The sequence below is a fragment of the Gouania willdenowi genome, chromosome 12, assembly GCF_900634775.1.
Source record: "Gouania willdenowi chromosome 12, fGouWil2.1, whole genome shotgun sequence".
Lineage (NCBI taxonomy): Eukaryota > Metazoa > Chordata > Actinopteri > Blenniiformes > Gobiesocidae > Gouania > Gouania willdenowi.
In genome coordinates this window covers 18,149,485-18,173,464 of record NC_041055.1, presented here as the reverse complement: position 1 = coordinate 18,173,464, position 23,980 = coordinate 18,149,485, and the positions used below count along the sequence as shown (strand labels likewise).

The 23,980-nt window shown below is 37.9% G+C and overlaps 1 long non-coding RNA gene across 1 annotated transcript; it reads left to right on the top strand.

Moving 5' to 3' along the window:
* Positions 1 to 10,598: 10,598 nt before the first annotated feature.
* On the top strand, positions 10,599 to 23,374 carry LOC114472932 (uncharacterized). Its single transcript, XR_003675207.1, has 3 exons — positions 10,599 to 10,734; positions 14,693 to 14,696; positions 23,365 to 23,374. It is a non-coding gene; the product is annotated as an uncharacterized LOC114472932 (long non-coding RNA).
* The last annotated feature ends 606 nt before the right edge of the window (positions 23,375 to 23,980 follow it).

Sequence of the window (23,980 nt, the reverse complement as noted above, 5' to 3'; positions counted from 1 at the left end):
CATTTCGTTGTGCTTTACATTATTAAAAAGTGCAACAGAACATTTACCAGTTTAAATATCAAAAAGAACATTAAAACATTAAAAATCCCCCTCTCAGTCATACGCAGTAGGGAAAAAGAGAGCATTTAACTTTGACTTAAAAAATGTTTACATGTGATGCCAACTTCACTTCTGCTGAAGTTTGTTCCACCTCTTTGCATTAAAATACAAAAATAATATTGAAACAGTAACACCTAGAAACACCTTAGTTTGATTCAAATATATTAAAACCAAACACAGCAGCTCACTTCATCAAAGATCCACAATAAAAAAGCACATTTAGCGGTGCCAGTCAGTAGCAATACCGCTGTGAACACACACAATCGCAGTGGCTCGGTGGTCCACCCCCCCTCTTCACCGAGGGGACTCAGGGTTGACCCACTTCCTCCGGAGGGGACTGAGTCTTGCTCCCCCCCCAGCCGATGGCTTTGGCCCCGGCCGCAAGACAGCTCCGCGGGCGCGCTCGTGGGGGATGTGCTGGTGTCCGTGGGGATGTGCAGGCACCGCGACCAGCCAGGCTGTGGCCCGGTTTGCTGTCCGAAACCCTACTTGGCGGGCGCGGCGGTCTTGTCCTGGCCGTTGACCCATCTGACGCACTCCCCGGGTATCCAGGAGGGTAACGCAATGTGCAATCCCAAGAGGAAGCCAGTCTCCAGAGCGCACGGCACGTTACCCTTGTCTCTAGAGCAAAGAGAAACCAGCCTGTGCCCGGACCCTGTGTCTGGTGTGTGGCTATTAAACCTATCTTGACTAATTATTCTGATAACATGTATAATCATTTTTTGGATGTCATGCTGTTCTTCTCTGTTGTGCTGCCGTTAAGCCCGTGTTTGAGGTAATAAATGCATGAGTCCTGTGTGCACGATTTCTGAGGCTTTCAATCACCGCTTGGGTTAGTGGGGGTCAGCCGTCTCTGTCACCGTTATTTTGGGGGTCGTGGGGTGAAAAGTTTGGCAACCCCTGCTTTCACAATAGCTTCCACACACATAGGTGTCTGCTGATAATACATGTACCTGGTACATTGAGCTATGTGAGAGTCTTTGGGCTGGAGTAGAGTTTTCTTCTACTGATTATTCGAGGATGTATATTAACAGATTGGTGCACTAGCGCCCCCTCAAATTGAGGTCAAAAGATGATTTGTAAGGTTTTATTTCTGGTAAACGTGCCATTTTCATTCGTTTATGAGGTCTTGCAGCCCAAGTGGGTGATCAACACAAAATGCCTCCGCGATTGACTGGTAGATCGCGATCAACGTATTGTGCACCTCTGTGTTAGAGGATGAAATCCCCTGAACAAATTCCTTGGTTGTGTTTTCGGTGTGAGACACAGAAGTGTATCAGTTCAGGCTCTCATAACCAGATAAGTCCAGTTTTAAGGTTTGTCTTTCATCTGTTATTTGGACAATGGGCCAATACCATGTCACGAACTGGGAAAATGGTTTCTTTGTTCATATTCCATGATTGTCCTCGTTTTCCTTAATGCAAGTAATTGCAATAATTGCCAACATTTTGTAGTATTGGGTCTGGTAAAGACATGCATACAATTTGTTTATTATTCTTCTTTGAAACTTCTGATATACATGTTTGAGGCCTGCAGGTTAAAAAAAAGAGAGACAAGATTACTTGGTAAAAATCCCTGCAGTCGGTGAGAAAAAAAATCCCTGCACAGGAAGTAGGAATTAAACTATTTTCCTGTGTCTGGGAGGCACAGTCTGTTGCCATATCTTCCATAATGTATTTTTTCTATGATAAACATTATGATCTGTGAGCTTGCAGCTAAACCCTGCTAGCAAGCTAAACTAACAAACAAGATGTAAATTGTCTTTTTGCTCAAAAATTGCTTCTGTTTTCAATTTAAAAAAATCTAACTTCAAGAAGAAGTCACTGTCAATTCATATTATATTTATGGAATTTTTAATGATATATGCTGTGTGGCCAGGGGCCTCTGGGTGCGATCTCTTGTGTCTTCGGTGACGTCTGCCTAGCTGCTCTTGTGGATCCGGGGCGGTGCGATGGCATCCAAAAGTGGCCACTATTCTCTCTACATAAGTCACTACTCTAGCACATTAGCAATGGTAGCATCACATTATACCAACAGCATGCTCTTGTTCTTCTTTGTCCTGTTCTCCCTAACCCCAAACCCCTTCACCCTTGTAAAACACTGTCCTCTATTTTCATATTTTTTCCGCTATTAAAGTCTAGCTTATACTCTTCCTTAAAGCTGATATCTGGAGTTTCTGAGAAACATCTCGATGTCCCGCCCTAAACAGCTTCACTTCCTCCCAATGCCTCTGCCAATCTACCGGAAGCCACGCCTCTACTTTCCTGCATGCGCATTGCAGAACATAACAAGGTCTCATCGCATTGATATAGGTTTATGGGTCAGGTAAGAGCCAAAATCATATTTACTATCATATTTATATTGATGTACAGTAGTCCCTCGCTATATCGCGGTTCACCTTTCGCTGCCTCAGTGTTTCATGGATTATTTTTACAGTGCAATTTACAGCTCCAGGTGGTCACACGCAGCTTATACTCCATGATTGAATGGTTTGAACAGACCGGTGTCCGTGTTGACGGCCTGACGTCATCGTCAACAAAGACTCTGAATGCGTTCGGCATCAATGTCTGATCACTGGCTGTGTGACTCTGAAGCGCTGTATGAAAACAGGTTCATGTTTTAAAATCTATGAACGTTTGAACTTTGAGTGTTTAAGGGTACAAAGTGTGTGGTGAGGGGTTTTACAGCTTTAAAACATGTATAATAATTGTAAGAAATAAAGCTGACTACTTTGCGGATTTAGCTTATTGCGGGTTATTTTTAGAACTTATCCCCCGCGTTAAACAAGGGACTACTGTATATGAACGACCACCGTCAGTAGACCATAGTGAAAGAGTAGTTAGGTATTTTTTCGCATTTCAAAAGAATGATACATGAGCATAGATTTTGCAGAAACTCCAGATATCAGCTTTAATTAGGGCTGGTGTCACCCACGCTTATGCATTATAATAAATATACAGATATACAACATGCATATTTGAAAACATTGCACTAAATATAGTGTTCACCTATGACAACATATGCAGACAGGGAATATATATATATATATATATATATATATATATATATATATATATATATATATATATATATCGGTTTTTTTATTTGCCTTTATCTAATATGGGTATTTGTCAGTAAAGGGAATTTTAATTCTTTCTGACAGGGACTTGAGGTATTGTTTGCTTAATGTGCACATTGTGTACTTCCATAATAAACTGCACAGCTTCATGTTGCTGTGATGTCCATTATTGTGGGGCTGATATCAGTATGCTTTACAACTCCTTCTGCTGCCTATTTGCTGACAATGGGCTTTTGCTTAATCAGGAAGTGTTGGTGGCTTCATTGTGTGCTTTGTCAAGGTTGTTTTGTTTTTCTGTTTTTTTTACCATTGCATGGTTTCCTTCGTTGGCAGGTTTCACACTTTAAATACAGCCACATCTCAATTATTGAAAACACACATGGATTAACATTGAGGATAATACATACGTATACGTATAATAATAATAAAAATAATAATAATAATAATAATACCAAAAGTCAAGCAAAATAAATGAAAAATAAGGAATGGCAGAATTACTGCTACCTAGTCTGAGTGTGATCATGAAACCTTAAATCAGACTAATTTCATTAAACCTAATAGGGTATGGCTCTCACAATTTCGCCAATTTGTTTAAAGAAATACCTTTAACGAGTAATACTATGGGATCAGTTGCATACAGATAATGTGTTTTACTTACATTAATGCTACTAATGTGTGACAGATTGCGCTGCTGTTCCTTGATTTATGGGCATTCTTCCATAAACAAGTAAATAATTCACCAGAGGAAATTGATACATTTGTTATATAGAGTACACAAGTCATATCAATTAATTTACTGTAAAAAAATAAATAAATAAAGTCAGCCCCCCTCAGGTATCACAGCCTTATTGTGTTGAGCAGGTGGTTTTTTAGGGATCAGTTTATCCAACAGGCATCAATGTGAGGAAAATTGTGTCTACGGGAATGTGTATGCACCACATGATGTGTGTGTGTAATTGTGCAAACACACAATAAACTGAATGTGCATGCATTTACCTGAAAAAGTACACACAATAAATCAGCATTTTCAAGTTGATATTTATCCTGTAAATTAATCACTGGTGTTGGCCTCACTAATCTTTTCACCTACATGTATTTATTGGTCTGTTAGTAGGATTGCGACAAAAGTACTTAAATAGTTATTTAGATCTTATGCCATGGAAGATTACACAACATTTTTGAGGGGATACAGATATAACAATATACAATATACTGATTTTGCATCAGTTTCAGAAATAAATAAATCCCAATCTCCAATTTGCCATAGTTTCGAAAATTCATATCTTAGTTGATAATTGACCAAATCTTTATGAAGTTTGACTGTTATTTCAAATTCCTTCCTCAATTATCTCACTGCCTTTCATCCAGATTATTGTATTACTTAAGTCATTGCAATTTTTGTTAGGGATGTCCCGATACAACTTTTTCATTTCCGATATGATACCGATATTGAAGCCTTGCGTACCAGCCGATACCGATATTTGTCCGATATCAGCATGAATCACACATACTTTAACAAAATAAATACAAAATGTAACAAGAAATTAATAATTACTTATTTTGTAGTGTGGAATGTTAGAAAAGGCTTGATCAAGTGATGTTGCTCAAACAGAGAACAATAGGTATGAGAAAAACTGACCCATTTATGATTAACCGGCTGGTTACATGAATTTAAACCTTCAACATAATATCTACAGTATTCTACAATTGAATAAAATAAATAAAAAATGAATCAGAATTGCTGTTTTAGGGATTATTGACCATCCCAAATAAATAGATATCTATGGTGCCATCCATTCTCATTAAAATCTTTTCATTTGTAGTTTTTTTTTTTTTTGTTTCCGTCTATTTTTGGTTGAATCTACGTTCTCTCACGGCTGCGTGCTCCCTGCCTGCCCTGCTTTCTGCAGCCTCATCAGCTCTGAGGCTGTAGTTCTTACGATCCTGTCAACATTGCTTTGGTGCTAGAACTGATGGCACCACTGAGCTCTCAGCGGTTCTGAGCATCAGTCATCTGTACGCTTCACCTCGGGTAAGAAATCGATCTCCTGCCAACTTCAGGTGAGTGAGCAGCAAAATGGGAGGGACAGTGAGTTGGGGAGAGAAACCATGAGTCCCAACGCCTGCAGCTCTTCTTAGGTGGAAAACTGCGATAGATCTTTTGTCAAAACTAGGAGTGTCAAAAAAAATAAATAAGAAATTACAACAAAGAAGTTTCTTTAAGACGAAATTCTGATTTTTTTTAATCAGCCTTAAAGGGAAAGAGAAATTCTGTAAACCAATTTTGAATGGAGGTGTTCCATCTTTGTCCTCATAACAACATTGCATGGCACTCTAGGAACAGAAATACATTCTTACATCAAATCAAAAAGACGGTTGCCTAGGAACATTTAAATACCATGGAAAGACTTCAAGGAAAAAATGGAATGGAAGGTGAAGACTGTTCAGTTAGGCTAAAAAATGATAGCGACACAGTAGACCTTCCAGATTTCTGCTGGAAAGATTTGTTATTGTAAAACTGTACAAAAAGTCGGGTTCGTATAAACGGTAAAATATGTCACTAAATAACCCTCTGCTGGACACAAACACTGCAATGCTGCATCTACGACATAAATAAATAGCTAAAAAAGGTCCCAGTGCTTGCAAAGTTCACCCTTTCACACAAATCGTTGTGTATATGACAATAGGTGCACAAAAAAAACCGCAGTCTTTCCTTTCATGTATGCACATTAACTGATTATAGTGTTCCAATCTGAATAACCTGGTCTTACTGTTAACAGACCAATGCAGCTCAGTGAAATTGATAAAGAAAGCAGCAGCACATTCAGTTACAGATGTCTGTAACTGAATGCTTTACATACCTGATGAATTTCTAAGTGTTACAACTAAAGCAAGAGTAATAATGGGACACCTAAGCCACACAATATGTGGCTGTTGGATGCACAATATCATCCAAGATATAAAATATGAAAAGTTGCTGGTTATGATATATTTTTTAACAGTAAACGGGAAATACTTTTACCAAACCACAGAAAAAAAATGGCATTAAGTGAATCACTCCTTGTCTGGCCAAAATAAAACATAAAATCAAGGTAAAAATGAAAGCAAAAGTGAAAACACTTTTTTGTCTGTCTACGAGATCCCACCCACCATGCATTGCACAAAACTTTTCCAAGGTTCAAGTCACATGACTATTTGTCAACCAACGCAATGTTTATTGTAGGGATGAAATAGACTTTCGAGCGGCTATTCGTACCTTTGACATTTGTTTGTGAATAAATAATTTTCGATTTTTTTTTTTTTTTTTTTATTTATCTATGGTCTACGCCAGACATTGACAACTGGCAGCCCGGGGCAAAGTAAACACACACAATGACAGAAAAATACACAAAAACAAGAATACATTAAAAATACAAAGAATTACATTGCAAAATAAATACAGTAAAAGATGAGAAAAACAGAAAATACTCCAAAAATACACTAAACAGTAATACACAAAATTATACCAAATGACAACAACAATACAAAAAATGACAAAAAAAAAATTGAAACTTACAGAAAAGACAATAAAAGTACACAAAAAGACAAGAAAAACAAACAAAACAAAAAAATTACTTTGCAATTCCCACAGTCCTAACAAACAAGCCAAAATTACTCCAAAAAATGCAAAATGACAAACATACATTTTAAAGGTCAAATGCACAGAAGCACAACAAAAATGCACAAAATGCAAACATAACCAGCAAGACAACAACAAACACACACAGAATGACAGAAAAACACATCACTATAAAACTACTCTTTGTGCTTTCCTGTGTTAAGGCTGAGATTGGTAATTATTTTAAATGCTGACATGAATATTGATCATGTGGCCCTCGGATCAGATACAATCACATTTGTGGCTGTGATTTGCCCACCTGTGATCTACGCTATGTCTATCTAATGAAAGAATTATCATCCCCATCACCTTAAATCGATTTTTGGGATACATGTGTGAATGCTGGATGTTATTGTAAAAAAAATAAAATAACGTGCATTGGAAACTGTTTGTAATAAAGCACTTTTGAAAGGCTTTTCATTTCATATCATTACAAAGCTTCCCCAAGACACTTACACTGCTTTTAAAGAGGCTTGCTAAACTCAGCATGAATACGTGAAAGAATCCACCTCATTGAAATCTGTTGGATTTATTTCATTTATTCAATTGTTCATTCATTCATTGTCATCTTTGCATTTGAAAGATTTTACCCATTGTGGACAGCTTTATGATGCACACAATGTGCTATAATTTCTATTGTTTGTTAGGAATGATACATGTATGATACATATATTTTACAGTTAAGTTGAACATTAAAAGCCATTGATGTGGGCGATGGTCATCAACCCTCTTTGTTATTTAATACTGACCTGGAAACAGCCAATTAAAATTATACAGTATGCAAAGCTTAAAATTACAGTTTGTGGTGGGCCGATTCAAATCTGAAGATTTAAACCCTGGGTTAATATAATTACATTTTGTAGAACTTGTAGCTTCCGTTGTGTTTGTAAATTCTTCTTTAGCATCCATCACTGTCAGTATCCTCTTTATGATTGAATAAAACTAATCAGAAAAATAATGAACATGATGCAGGGTGGCGCAACGGCCTATCAAAGCGTTCCCAAATTGTGCATTGTTATGTGTCATTTAAACAGTGGGCTTGGGAAATGATTGTTTAAATGCTTTGGATTATAAGTATGAGCCAAGACCACAGCTGTGATCATAAACGGCTGATTTATGATTTTCAAACTGCAATAAAAAGAAGAAGAAAAAAAAAAAAGAGACGAGGCACAATGTCAAAGAAAACCTCAAATGTGTTCCTGACATATACTTGGCTCTGAATTATACTTAGTTAAAGAACCCACATCCTAATCAAAACCAGCACCTTAGAGATTATTGCATAAGGATATTAAGCCTCCTACTCTCCTCATATTACAAACACATTTCATGATATTTGCCTCCAGAAAATGATTTTAAGAAAATTGCTGACCAAGTTTTTGTGTCAGGCACTTTGTTTATTTGTTGAACATATAAATAACCTCTTGAAACATTGACCTGTTCTCCAGCGCCACCATCAGGCCAAACATTTAAACAAGAACAAATGTATATAAATCTATATAATAGTTTTCATCCAAATCATCTCCAATTTAAAAATATATTTTCGAACTTGGGGTGCACATTCAGGAGTCTCTCACAGAATGAACCATATTGATTGATGTGGTGACCCCTCCCCCCTTATTATACATATTTGGGGTTATACACTATACATTTTCTCAGACATTCTCGTCTATGTCACTTTCACTGTGAAAGAGCTGTTCCAAAACCACATGGACAGTAAAACTTTTCGGTAACACTTTACTCAAAGTATTATACATAAAGGCTGATATTATGCTGTCATTATTATGACAAGACACCTGTCATTAGCATGAATAAGGTGTCATGAAGGCTGTCATTAAGAGTCGCTTGTTACCCAAACCCCTAACGGTAACCCTACCTAACCCCACCTAAATATCTGCTTTCCTTTGGTAGGTGTGAGTTGTAGGTCACACATACCCACAAAGATACACACACATACACATTCATGCCCATTGTCACAGAGTGAGCCGTGACGCTCACACTACAGTCAGCTATTGCCAGCAGCGTAACATCTATGTTGACTTGTTGCTACTGCCATTAGTTCGTTCATCTTTCATATGTCTTATCATTGTTATGGTTACTGGTTTCATCACTATTGTGAAGCCACTTCAATAACCATGTTACAGTTCAAACAACTTCCACTGTGCGGAAAAGTGCTACCAGCATTAGTGTTTGTTTGTTAGCAGCTAACTCACCATCATATTGCCTGCAGCACTTCCAGGTTTCAGAAAACCAGAGGGACTAAACCAAGTCATGTAAATAGGGGTGTTTGGTGGAGGCACAAACCATCTGTACAGGGGTGTTCGTGTAATTTTTGTTTGTTATAGATCTTTTAAAACAGAGGTGAATTAATTTACATTAATTTATTGCGGATGCTTGGGAAATTCAGTTTTAGTTGTTTTGCTTGTTGTTTATGGGAATTGATTTTGTTATTGAGTTCATTAATTTCAGATTGTGTTTGGTTTGCCTGAGTGAGGGGTTAGTTTAGTTTAGTTTAGTTTTTATTTCGAGCATGTAAGAAATAAGAATAGACAAAAAAGAGAGAAGAAAGCTAAATGTAAAAAAGTAGTATGAACAAACGATGAATGAGATCATACAAACAAGCGCTCAAATACTTTCTATATAAATGTAATGTACATGTCTGAAAAGGAGTTCAATTCAATACAACTTTATTTATATACTGTAGCGTAAATTACAACAGTCATCTCAAAGCGCTTAACAAAAATAAACTTATTTGATCCCATCCTTTCTTCATTAATTTGTGCATTCTTTTTTTTAAATTATCTAAGTTTTAATTGAATATATGTTTTTATATGAAATATATATTTTACATAACGTTTGTACCGTATTCCTATATACATACAGTATATACAAGAAACAACATATTATGCACACATGAGTGTGCCACACTCACATACCCTTAAACAACTATATGTGAATATTTACATGTAAACACTGTTATTTTAAAGAGAAAAGAAAACAACACGTTTTTTAAATAAATAATTATAATTGAGCAAGCAAAACTCTCTGTAAACACCTGGTGGTTTTCAAAGCCCTTCTTCATCCCTGTATCTCCTTAAAATCATATTTTTATAACCCCTTTTAAACATTTTCATGTCTGGACATTGCTTAAATCTGATGTCTGGAGTTTCTGAGAAATCTATGTTTATGTAAGATTCTTTTGAAATGCGAAAAAAATACCTAACTAGTGTTTTACTATATGATCGACTGCCAGTGGTCATTCGTATAGATCGATGTATATAAGTCCCTCCTTCATCCTACAGACTCCAATACACCTTTTCACGTGACGTCAGCACTTGACTTAGCAATGCGCGGCGCCATTTTAAGAGTGGTAATCATTTGCCTGACAACCGCTATTTACCGCTGATTTTGCAGTCTGGCTGATTTTTATCGTATAATACCCAAATCTTCCTAGTATTTGACTGTCATAACCACGCCTGGCTAAAGGAAAAGATAGACTTTTACAGAAAACCGACAGAAAAAGGCCAGAAATGAAGATAATGGATCCAAGCACTGAGGCGAACAAACGTACTGTAGATGGAACTACACGAAGCCCAAAATCAAAGTGGTCGTATGTTTGCAGTAGACATTTTGTTAATGGTAGGTTGTGTATTTTGGGGATCTAATTTCTTCCTGACTGATTTTATGACTATATGATTGATTATGAATTAGCCTACATTTAAATTGTACTTTATTCAGTAATGAATGAAAGGTTTATGGCTAGTATGTCTAACTTAAAGACAAGCAACGGGAAAGTAACAGTATATATGCAATGCGTTAACTTGTATATGAACTGTAAGTATATTAAATAAAGAAATGTGTTTCATATACCCATTTATGTTTTAATTTAGGCTGTATTATTGTTATATTATTAGCAGCACTAGCCTAGCATAGCTACATCGCGTAACGAGCCAATTATCATGATGACACAGGCCTAGGGGCAGGGGGAGGAAGTTCTACTTTAAGTTCTATACTCTGTTCCACAGCTTCACTACACTTATAGACATACAAAAGCTTTCTGTGGTTGTCCATACGCTGTTTTGAAGTTAAGTTTAACTCTTAAATTGTATCCCCCTTCTCGGTCATAGAACAATGTCTGAATGTTTCGAGGTAGCATATTGTTTTTATTTGCTTTGTATTATTTATGCTGTTTTGAATTCAGGTAGAGGGTTAAAGGTAGAGGCCTATACCTATACCTATACCTATAAAGGAGACCCAGCCTCATTTGAGAGGGGGGGACCCTGGGTGAGCAGAAGTGAGCTCTGTTTTTGGTTTACTGTTTTGGGGAGTCACTGTAAATATATTGCACCAACCAAAGAAAAAAAATAAATAGAAAAACATTTAAATTGAACTCTGCTCTCATCTGTCAGTTATCATGAGAATATCGTCTTACCCTAAGCATATTTTATTTCCTTCCTCTCATATCTAAAATTGTGTGATGACACAAACTTTGTTTTTTTTTTTTTTTTTTATGTTTTCTCACAACCATATAATTGTAGTTAAGGATTAAGGAGCTAATAGATTTTACTCCACAAGTGTGGAAATAAGCTGTCATCCCTTTGAATAGTATAATGTATTTTTCTTGCATATGGTTGCTTCAGACTATATTTTTTCTAAAGATCATTTTTACATCAAATTCTTCAAACAGTGCAGCTCAAGAGTCATATCTCCTTTCTTTATGTAAACACGGATTTTTTTTCCTGATAGAAAAACCACAAATCATTTACGTTTAACTTGATGAATGCCTAAACAAATAATCACTGTTTTTGCAGACAAGATTAAAAGAGGAAAGAGCAACAGTGGAAGCTTTTGATTGCAGGGAAGATGGTTGGTGTTTTTTATGGGTGATATAACGGATAGAAGAAGTTGCATAAATAACAGGAAGAAAAAAAATTAGCAAATTGGCATTAAGTGTTTTCTACATCTTCAAAAAATTTCTTCCACATGAAATCAGTTCATGCTTAAAAGCTGCAGCAGAGCTCTCTTTGCTTACAGAGGTGCAGAGGTCACCTGTTTGTGGGTCAATGGCATACAATTATTTTTAATTCATATTTCATAAAATGGGCATCAAACAAAGTTTGCACGATGTTGACGGAAAGAATAAAAGAAATATTTTGAATTTTAGTCAGAATAACAAAATACTTAGAAAGTCATGCCAAATAGGGCAGAAAATGTATTTGAATAGATTAAGTAATTTATAAACGTTTTTGAAAACAGCAGTTGGGACCAGAAAGTCACACCACATGATGTTGTGAATAAGTAGATTTTGTTTTCTTTTTCTTAATAAAAGGGTGCATATGTAGAAGAAGTACATATTAGGCTGTTGGACATAAAATGTAGGTGTTATGTCATTGAGCTATAGGGATGCCCCGCATGACGTCATTCCAACTGGAGCAGCCATTTTGACGTTCTATAAAATACTAAACTGCCTGTGATACTACAGCTTGTCGCAAAACATTCCTATCATGCCGGTCCCCCAGAAATGGCTGCAGTGGTTCGACCTCGCTAATCTTTCCTACGGGGAAAGAAGCAACATCCTGGACATGCCCATAGTCCCGGAGGGGATCTTTGGCTACGCTCTGGCCTCCAGGCAGCAACGATGTGACAACGGAGCCCTCCGCCTCTGTCTTATTTGGGAATCTCCGGCCCCATCTCCACCTGCGCGACAGAAGGCATTCCCGCAAACTGCTTCTCAGGGCCCACAGATCAGAACGCCGAGACCGTCTGCTCCTCGGCCCGCCCCGGGCCTCAACACCAGTGACGTGCAGTCACGGCAGGCAAGGTAGGCAGTGGCTACCCAAGGGTGAATTGATATTTTGATAATTTGTTTTAATTATAATATACAGTAATTATAAATTATTCATTTTTGCATTTCAATAAGTTTGAAAGTAAATGGTAAATGGACTTGATTTTATATAGCGCTTTATCACCACACTGAAGCAGTCTCATAGCGCTTTACATATCAGCTCATTCACCCATTCACTCTCACATTCACACACCAGTGGGACAGGACTGCCATGCAAGGAGCTAGTCGACCACTGGGAGCAACTTAGGGTTCAGTGTCTTGCCCAAGGACACATAGTCAGGTACTGGGATCGAACCCCCAACCTCTCGATCAGAAGACGACCCACTACCACCTGAGCCACGGTCGCGTGTCAGCATTTTGTGCTTTTCATAGCCCAAATGACTAAGCAGCACTATTTCCTAGACACTACACGGTCTCACTCCGCTGTAAGGCAGCAAGAGGCCACACCCTCTCCCAAAAGCACATTGCTGCTCTGCCTCTGTTCCCATCGCTTGTTTTTATGTGTTTGCGCATGCGCAGTCAGTTACCCAAGATGAAAACCATTTACGTAAAAAGGCAGCTCTCTACGCTGCCTATGGACGTAACCACACTATGCTAAATGCTATACGTAAGTTCACAGTGCGTTAGTGAATTGATCCAGTGTGGCCGCCGCTGCAACGTTCTCTAGCTAGGATGAAATTGACACGTTCTACGGGAAGATTGGCTGTTGCCCCCCTCCAGCCATGTCCACAAGCACACACACACACACACACACACACATTCCAATAAATGCTATGTGTGCCCCGCTGACACACCCAGGCCGAGAGTGCAACAAATGAAAGCAAAATCCGCCATAATAAGCATGCGCGGTGACGGCACCTAACTGTCGCTGATCGTCAAAATAGCTGACACCCGGCTAGGGGTCACGTGACTGGGAGATCCCTATTGCATATTCTCCAGCAGGGCAAAATTAGTGAATGTTCAGCCTTTATAAAACAAGATAGGAACCACCTTGCTTAATTTTATGGATTTTTAATACCATTAATATATTAAGTGTGATTGTCTATCATTGGTTTGAGCTTACATTTTTGTAGATAATATTAAATGTATTGACAGTGTTTCATATTGGTATAAAACCTGTTCCCTTGCCATCTGACATTATGTTATTACTGGTTCATCTGCTGTATCCGATATCAGTAGAATAGATGACATATACCAATACCTTGTGTTACATTAGATACTTAGACACCGTATTGGCTTCAACACTTAGACACATCTCCCCTGGAAGCATCCCTAGAAATTAACTTGCCCTTTAATCCGAGACCTGAACATATTTCAGTTAACAGCATTTGATCTCTCAGTCCCTTTCCAAAGCCTTTTCTGACTTAGTGCTAATCCACTGCGTGACAGCAGTCCTACTTTTTCCACATTCACCTTTAGAGTCCTTTACTTTTCCTCATTTACCATTTGGGAAATTACTGTCTCAGCGTGTGGTGTAAATAACTGCAACTCTGTTCTCTTTAGATGGACACAGATAAGCAACGGATAAAGTCCAGGGGGGTAATTCATCAAAGTGGGCTTAAAATATCCAGGTTAACAGGTTGATGCCTGGTTTAGCGAAACCCTGTCTGATTGTTTCACCAAATGCCAATCAAGCTAAAGAGCAGCAGCTTAGTCAAAGCCAGATGTCACTGTTTACTTCAATTCAATTCAACTTTATTTATATAGCGCAAATTACAACAAAGTCGTCTCAATGTGTTTAAAAAATATGTAAAATTCATAGTAAGAAAGAAAGTGTGTGTTCATGGCTTTGCTGCAGAAGATGATTTAGTTTCCTATCCTCAGGAAGTTTGTCGTTTCAACATTTCAAAAGTTGTAAAAGGACGAAATTGCTGTTTATACTGAATAACTGGGGCATTAATATTTAGACACTGATCCATGTGTGTTTGCTGAGTAGTTACTGCAGCTGATTTTTTTGCATCATAGCCTGTATGGCTATATTAAAAACTTTGTGGTTTTGAAAATTAAGCCTGAGATTTGTTTTATATATTTTTCTTTATCATTTTCCTCTTGGCAAATATGTTCCATTCATTTGAACCCCATCCCCAATTGGAATTTTTTTTGCTTCAAGCTGCTGTTAGTTAATCTTTGTTTATCCTGGGTTAGTATTGGTTGGTAATAAAAACACATGCAAACCTCTGGGGCTCTGTTAGGCTTGACAGATGATGATTTATTTTTGTCTGTCTACGAGACTCATTTACAAGAATGTTAATGAAATCTAAATAGCAGGTGGCTTTGACTCAACATGTACTGCATTAGTGCTTTTTACCCCTGCATGACTGGTTTGTTTACAGTCCTAATACCAGGGTTGGGGTCAATTATAATTGTAATTGCATCATTGGTAATTAATTACAATTACAACGTATTTATGATTTAAATTATTATTGAAAAAAAAATGTTGCTGTTGTACTCCATAGCCTGCCGCCTATGTGTAAGCCATTATTAAAATATGTTTTATATCAAAATATCAATACCAATATTTTCATTGATTAGGAAGCCTAACAAGGTCACCAAAAGATGAGAAACTAATTAGATGATAGATAATATGTTTTTGTGTATTTTACATTATATTTTGCATTAGAGATGCAGATAGCTAGCACAAGAAGAAGGTTACATTTTATGGGCTTATTTATTTAAGGCTCAGTGATTGTGATTCTTTGTAATTGAACTTTAGTAATTGAAAACGTAATTGTAATTGATTTTAGGGTGGAAATAATTGTAATTTGAATTGTAATTGCAACAAATGCTGGTCAACATAATTGTAAATGAGTTGTAATTGACTATGGATAATTGAAGATGTAATTGTAATTTAAAAATGTAATTGACTGTAAAAATGCCAAATACCGACTCTTCAATCAAGTGATACGAAAATCACTTTTATAGTCATGGCAACCAGTGGCGTTTTTGCATTTGGGGCCAACCACATGTTGCTATTGTGCAGAGGAGAACTTAAAGTGAGCAAACTGAGCTTTGTTTGCCAAATAAAACATTGAAGATTTCATTTTCCAAATGCTGTTCCCTCAACTTGTTTTCAATGTTGTTCTGTGTGGATTTGTCTGCGCTGTTCTACTCTTTCCACCGGATGGGGCATGGCAAGCGTTGACCCTGCCTGCAGTGCTGTGAATTCAATGCATTACTGCACGTGCTCAGTGCACACTTCAATTTGACCAGTGGGGCCTTACAGCCAGGGCCTCAGGTACTATTCTACTGGTCCATTTGGTGTGAGGGCTAGTTTGGAAATTATTTACTTTAGAGATAAACAATGAACCGAGTAGATAGAGATAGAAATTGGAAAATAAACTTCTGGGACCACATAGACCAGAGAATTTCACACTTTTCCAAGAAGGAAAGGATAAAAAAAGGAGCGGTTCAAAAGTAATTTGCTTGCCCATCAAAAAAAAAAAAAAAGCGCTTTTCTGTTTTCCATGTCATCTTTTTGGAGGGGAAACTGTCTGGACAAAAACTGGAATTAAGGATATGTTTCAGAAAGGGTAGTAAAACATGAGAGCTGCGCATCACATGTGGATAATGTCGTCAAGCTCAGTTTATTAAGGACCACAGTGCATACAGACATGGCGTTTACAGCACAACTGCCTGACTGAACAAAACAGGTAGGCCTATATTCTTGATATACAGTGATAATTGTATCAGTTCTTCTTGCGTGAATATTGTGTGGCCCCACCAGAATTTTGATTCCAAAATCTCCACTAATTGCAACACATTTGTAGTAAAATGGCTCCACTGGTTACTCATTTCCTACTCTGCTCCCTTATCTCCCAAATCTAGAAAGTAAAACATGTTTCACTGCAAAAGAAGCACAAACATACAGTATTTTTTCGAACACCTTCAATATGTTTCACTGAGTGCCATTAGCAGTGACGTGCCGTCAGGGTAGGCAAGGTAGCGAGTGCCTACCCAAGGGTGATTTATATTTTGATTATTTGTTTTAATTATAATATAACTATAAATTATTTATTTTTCCATTTCCAATAGCCTCCACTACCTATAAGTTTGAAAGTGTCCGGATTTTGTGCGTTTCATAGCCCAAATTACTAAATAGTGCTATTTCCTAGCATTGAGATGAAGTTGTTGGAAATTGCTTTATACAAATAAAATTGATTTGAATTGAATTAACACTTGCCAGCAGAAACATATGAAATTGTCATTGGTGGTCTCGATTTGCAACGTGCCTACCCAACCCTAGTGGTCACGGCACGTCACTGGCCATTAGACATGAGACATACATACAACACTTACAATATATAAGTCTGTTATTTAGGACAGGAATAGGAGAATACAATCATATTCACTCATACACTTGTGTATATTTCTTAGAATGCTTAGAGGAAGTATAAAGTCAAAGTCAGCATTTCTTTATGGACTGAATAATAATTCGGATTTTAAAAATTCAGAACATGTTACCTTTGATATTGTGGTGTTGTTTTGGAATTAGAAAATAAGAGAGGAGCGAGACTGTTGAGATTTTTCCTTCATCCCATTCTAAGATCTCCTCCCTGCATGTCCAATCCAAATGCCATCTGGTGCCACAGCAGAGTTAGTCGTGTGTGGAGATTCTTGCAAATGACTATACCAATAACAATGATTGAATGAACACAGTTGAGTTCTGCATGGCAGCTTCATAGCAACAATCAGAAACTCCAGTCAGGTATTTACATAGATTCATAACCTGAAAATAAGAAATAAATGTACCATGGCCGGCAAAGTTACATGTGTGACGCACCATTGCTTCGCAGTTAAATGGTGGCTGGTTTAAAACTTTAAATTTAAATGCCATTTTGCTTTGTCTTTGGATGTTGGATAATGGATTTCCCTTGAACAACCCTCATTCATCAATTTTGTGTGGAAGAGAATAATGGTAGCAGTGAACAGCGTTGGTGTCCAGGAATGGACTCTGGCTGAGGTTTTAATAAAATTATAAATAACTAACTTAAGCAATGCCTAATGATGGTTTAAATGAAATTGTATTCATCAACAACCCAAAAGCTTTTGCCAAATAATTGATGTAGAAATCCACACACTCAAATTTGTGTATATAATTGTGTCCTTGGGCAAGACCCTTCACCCACATTGCCTAGTATGAATTAAGATTGTGAAAAATAAACCGATGCGACCGGATATCTGCTTCAACAAATGAGAGATACGGCTGCATCAGTTGCGGCCTCCTCAATCGATAGGAAATAGCCATGAATTTCAAGATTATTCGGTTGTAGAGTCATGGATTGGGTATCGCGGGCGTGCACTGTAGCTGTTCCCACTCAACGTTCTTGAAGCCAAAATACAATGCTTAGTGGCACTTCCATCTTGCACATTTCACAATGCACAATGTAGGGTGATAAAAACTAATGATCACAGCAGCAATATGTGTATTTTAAGCATTGTAAAGATAAGAATGTGGTTGCTGCTTTGTCGTTCCACTCTAGCTCCCCAGTCCTGAGGCCACATTTTGAGATGACCACCAGCGGTCATCATTATAAGGTTATTGTTGCATGTTTTGTTTATAGGTGTGGAATCTGTTCACATTGAAATGTTGCATCGTTGTTACCTACCTCTTGCACTCAAAACACTATGCTCAGGCTCAAATTTTGCACTTTTTTTGTTAGTATTCTGTGCTATTCTATGCTACTTTTACCTCTGGAGTTCCTATCTAATGAGTCAGCCAAACCTGTTTTTTTTTTTTTTTGGTCCATGTCTAAAAATAAATACATTGACATGTGATTTTGTTGTTCCGTTTTTGTTTTGCCAGTGCCATAAAGCCACAATGCTTGGGGTGTGGTCTTTTACATATTTGAAAAGAAAATATTGTACTGTCAATTTAGAATCGGCTTCTTTATTTTATAAAATCAAATTGTATAGTCCCTACACTGTATCGAATCGACCAGTAATAAAAGGATGTCATTTTCTTAATCAAATGGTAACCTGTGTATCGAGATGCATATCGAATTGTTTATCACAGGGAGATGTGCAACCCTACACTAATATGAATGTAGTGTGTCAGTGAGTGTTGGAGGTAGTCAGAGGGGTTGATGGTGCACGATGGCAGCCTCGCTTCCGTCAGTCAGCCCGTGTGGAGTGAAAGTATAATGACTTAATTCTGTAAAGCGCTTTGAGTGTCTATGATAAAGCGCCATATAAAATCCAAAGTGTTATTATTATTATTATTATTATTATTATTATTATTATTATTATTATTATTATTATTTTATCTTTTCTACCTTGTGTGCACATGCTGTCAAAGGTCAAAGGATTACTTTAAAATGAGAGTGAGATGTTAAGTTGTAGTTGTGCATATTGTGCTTAATGTGTTGTGTAATCAAGGCAGTCTTGTGGCAAGTGTGAAGCTTAGGTATAATGGTGGTGGCTGTGGAGAGAGGGAAGGAGTGAGTGGTAATACCTAAAGCAGGTACAGTCACATCAAAAATAACATTGTTCATCGCAAAATAAAGTACTATAATAACATCAAGTAATCACTTAGTTGTAGCCCCACATTTTCTACAACCGACACTCGGTCAAGTGTAGCGTCCGAATAGAGGAATAGAAGGACTGCTGCTAGCTGCTACATAGTTAGCATTGAGGTGCTAGCTGCTACATAGTTAGCATTGACTGGAGGCTGGAAGACCTCCGGTGATCCACAAACTCTTTCTTGCACAATTTGCTCACAACTGAGCTTTAGTTTTCCATTCAAAAATTAACACCCACAAACAGTTCTCCTCAGGTTCTACCTTTGTAGCCGGTGCATCAGTATTATGGGTATACCAGAAACGCAGGTTCCATGCTGTTTGGGGTGCTAAAAAACAAGCAATTAACGTGATCATTTTTTTTAGCACATTAATGTTTCCTGTAATTAATTCATCACAATTAACACCTTAAAGTGACAGCCCTAATATAGTTGCTCTGAAGTGACAAAAATGTAATGTATCAAGTACAGCCAGGCTTACAAACAAATAAGTGTTTTGCATCCTGTACAATGGAGAATACCAGCTGTCATTCAAATACCTGTGGCAGATGCTTGTGCTATATCACTGGGTGAAGGGCAAAATGAGAAAGATGCGAATAAACCCTGCACTTAAATATGCATTAAGAATGATAGAATGCAAACATATAGGAGAAGTATTCCCCTTGGAATTCCTGCATTTCTCGTTATTGACTGACAGCATTCTTATGGCTGTATTATCAAAGGAATTGATTGTCACCTATATCAATGCGTATACAGACTACCTTGCCTTCGGTTATTACTGCAATATAATATACTTCACTTTTCTTATTGGTCTGCATACTGATTTTGTTTGTTTTTTTAGGCTATTCAACCACAATCTAGAAATATGCATTTTAGCTAGCATTGACTTCATGAGTAAATGTCTGTGTGACAGGCCCGTTCAACCATCTAAAGTGCATCACAGTGAAAACTGTATATGAAATGTCAATCAGTAACGAAAACCTGTCCACTGGAATGGTTTTCATGTATTGAACACAAACTCATTGTAACCTTTAATTGGATATTTTTAAATATGCAACTAAATGGCATCCCCAGTTGACATGCTTACACAAACAGATACAGTTTGTAACACATTTTGCGCATTACCTTAAGCATGAAACCTGGCAAACCACACCCCAAATGGCATACTGGAATCAGAATCAGAAAATTATATTTTTCCCAGAGGGGCAATTCAGTTTGTAGTAGTGGGTTGGGTTGCGTCAAGGGACAGAACATTACACACAGATCCACATTTCATCTTGTCAGTCAGTCACTGTGCAGGAGAAAAAACAGACAACCATGAAGTAGCTACAGCAGTTACACCATTGTGATAAAGTGCAATAGTGGCAATAAATAAATACAAATACAGTAGATTCAATCGTAAAAAAAACAGTTCATGAGACACATCTCATTTGGCCCTCTCACTCGTATTTAAAAGCTTGATGGCGGCAGGAATAAAATAGTTTGCAGAACTATTTGTCTTCCTGTTGGGAGCGAGATAGCGGCTCCCAGAGGGCATCAGGGCAAATCTCTCCTTAAGAACATGATATGGATGGCCAATGATGTTCTTTGGTCCTATGGAGCAGGCAGGTGCTCCAAAAAGCAAACTAGTTTCATTGGTTAATATCTGATTCAAGATAGTCTAAAACCAAAGCTTGTTCTCCAAAGGTTTGTACAAGTAAAGCACGGCACACATAGAGCAGATGGGGATGGATTTTTGGTGCCAAAGGAAAACTCTGTCCAGATCTGCTCTGTATCAAGTCCAGTGTAGGTATGCGAATTGATGCGATTTTTACGATTCCGATTCCATTTTCGATTCCGCTTTCGATTCTCTTATTGATTCTCATTTGGGGAAAAAAGGAGAACATACAGGTCAAGTTGCACACAAACTTAGTCAGGGATTCACTGCTCAGTGATATCTCTAATGAGCTGTCATTCTACTCTTTCCTGTTTCGGTGAAAGGAGAAGCTAGAGGCAGATGACGTGAACTGGTGCAAGTACTGCCAGCCTCTGAGCCAGACAAACTCCGTCTGTCATCATGGTCATCAAAATAAAATGCATGAGAAGGCATCTTTTTAACGTTACCAGTTAGTATTAGCAGGTTTTACAATGACATCAATGGCGCAAACATGATAGGCAGTGTTAGTCACTCTGGAACAATGCGGATCCAAAACGTGACATAACTTCAAAGTTATTGCGTTATAGTTTTGCAGTTATTGTGTGTGCAAACAAACAGAATGAGTGTAAACAAAACTGTTTTGATAATACAGCATGTCCAAAAAAAGTATTTTATAAATAGGAGTGGGGTAAATTGAGCCGTATCCCTACTCGGGAGTCAAACCACTTTAACTATGTGGTTCTTACCTTCACAGACTCAATGAAATAATGCCATCCTCCTAAATATATGGTCAGATGATCAATATTTTTACTGTTTCCCATACAAGGGGTGGCTCAACTTACCCCGCTCTACCCTACTGGTAGTATTTCCTCTCCCTTTGATGAAATATCCACTTTGTTAGTATTGCTAGTTGCCCTGTTGTCATCCTTTCTAGTAAAATGTAACCAAACTTTCAATATGTGTGCCACTTGGGTGCCATGTTTCCTGCTGGCTGTGCTGGTAAATTATGTCACCAGAGCTACGCACAAAGTCACTGGACTGGTGTACCGGTCAATTGAAACTTCATGAATACATACTGTAAATAAATACAAATAAAATAGGGAGATTACAACAAACACTTGAACATATCTGAATATATGATTAATATATCTACTGGTGCCCCTTGTTTCTTGTGATCAAACTCTGTGTGTGTTGACGCCTGCCATTGCTAGTGCTAGGCTATAAAACAGTTTTGTCATTATTTTTGTGAAAATATGTAATTTTCTAACATCCATTCTTTGCCTCGCACCAGCTACACAGTCAATAGTCAGTTACAAGTGTATTTGAATACTACTTGGGCCGTGACAGCGCAAAATTAAACTTAGTGATCAGGCTGAAATAAATCCTATATACAGTCCTATCTGGTCCAGAACCTGGGGAGTGAAAATGGGTGCAGCTGATTCACTCTATGTGTGGCGTGCTTAAAGGTGCAACAATAGCACATCTGCTCCTGACAATCAAGGACCACCCTCACTGGCAGGATGCTGAGATAATCAAGCAACATTTGAAAGGCAGCCAATTAACAAGCAATGCCACCAGATAGTTTCAGCGGATTAGCAGCTTTCTGGAGAGTTAAGGGGACAAATATATGCCTGTCAGGACCCATCGTCTTGAGTAATGGGGTTTGGGCATGTTTATGTGTGTGTGTTTCTCCACATCTGTCTACAGGTGTACAGAGAAAATGCTTTAACAGCATAGTCCAGGCTAACTGCATTCAGAACACACACACACACACACACACACACACACACACACACACACTGATTTTAATTTATGTCTTGATGATTTAACGCAATGGTCAAGCCAAAATGCTGTAATGAATGTAAAAGTAAACCGAGAAACCCGCTGCCTCTTTATAACTGGGATGTGAAGCCTCACTGAGCTGCTAAATAGTTCTGGACTGTGGTGTTCAGAATGTCTAAGAAGGTTCCTGAGGGGAAAAAAAGAGGATGTAGCAAGCAATGTGCAAGCCGATCAAAAAGATAAAAGAAAACCACTTACCTTCTCCTTGTCCTTGTTTGCCATTTGGAAATAATTCCACTCTGTGGTAAACAAAAAATGTAAATACCATTTTGAGAAGGATTCAGACATGAATGATGTCAAAACACAGAGAAATATAATGTAAGATAGAGACAAATCTTTACAAATATTGCAACAGAGGGATGATGGGTGGAAGAAAATGAATAAAGGAACAGAAAAAGCAACAAAGCTGTGCAAAACATAGCCGATAAAGACATAGTCATGATACGTGCAGCAATCTTTTTTTTAACCAATTTCCTTGACAAAGAAACATGTCCGGACAAAAACAGCCAGATTTTCTTGTCTTTTGAAAATGTTTGTTCTTATAAAACACATTTTTCATTTCGAATTTCTGAAATAAAAAAGCATTAAAGAAGAGACTTAGGCTGCATCTGAATATTCCCTCCTATCTCCTTTTCTATCCACTTTTACATAATCCCGTTTATGACGTCACAGGGTTATGGAAAGATCTTAGGAGAGGAGTTAGGAAAAGGCGATCACGTTTGTTTTGACAATCAAATGTACTTTCAATAGGTGACGTAATAATTCGACGGCCGCAAAGGTTAGTGACGTCTGCCGTGGTGAAAAAACTACAAATTTCCGAAAATGGACAACTAAGTAAGTAAGTAAACTATATTTATATAGCACTTTTCACACGCAAAAACCACAAAGTGATGTACAAACATTTCAGTATCATCTTGTCTAAAGAATACATGAAAAAACAGTCACAAATAACATGGGAGACAAGAACGGGAGAACTGTGGGTCGCCAAGGGCATTGGAGGTGCCCCGAATTTTGATGAAAATTGAAAAACACAACATAAGGAGAGGTGAGGGGAAAAAGCAGATTGTGAACTGAATTCCCTAAAGGAGAGTAAAGTACAAAACCAGGAAAAAACAGTCAGGAAAACCATAGCACGTGGGCAGGTGGGGGTGGGTGGTGGATCTGGGGGAAAGGGCGAGAAGATATCAGCGGGTGCAGGTGAGCAGCCATTGGGCACTCCTCTGATACAGTCAGATGTTATGGTTCAGAAGATGAGAGACCAGCTGGTAATCGGGAATAGGGGGGGGGGGGGGGGGGGGGGTACAACACTT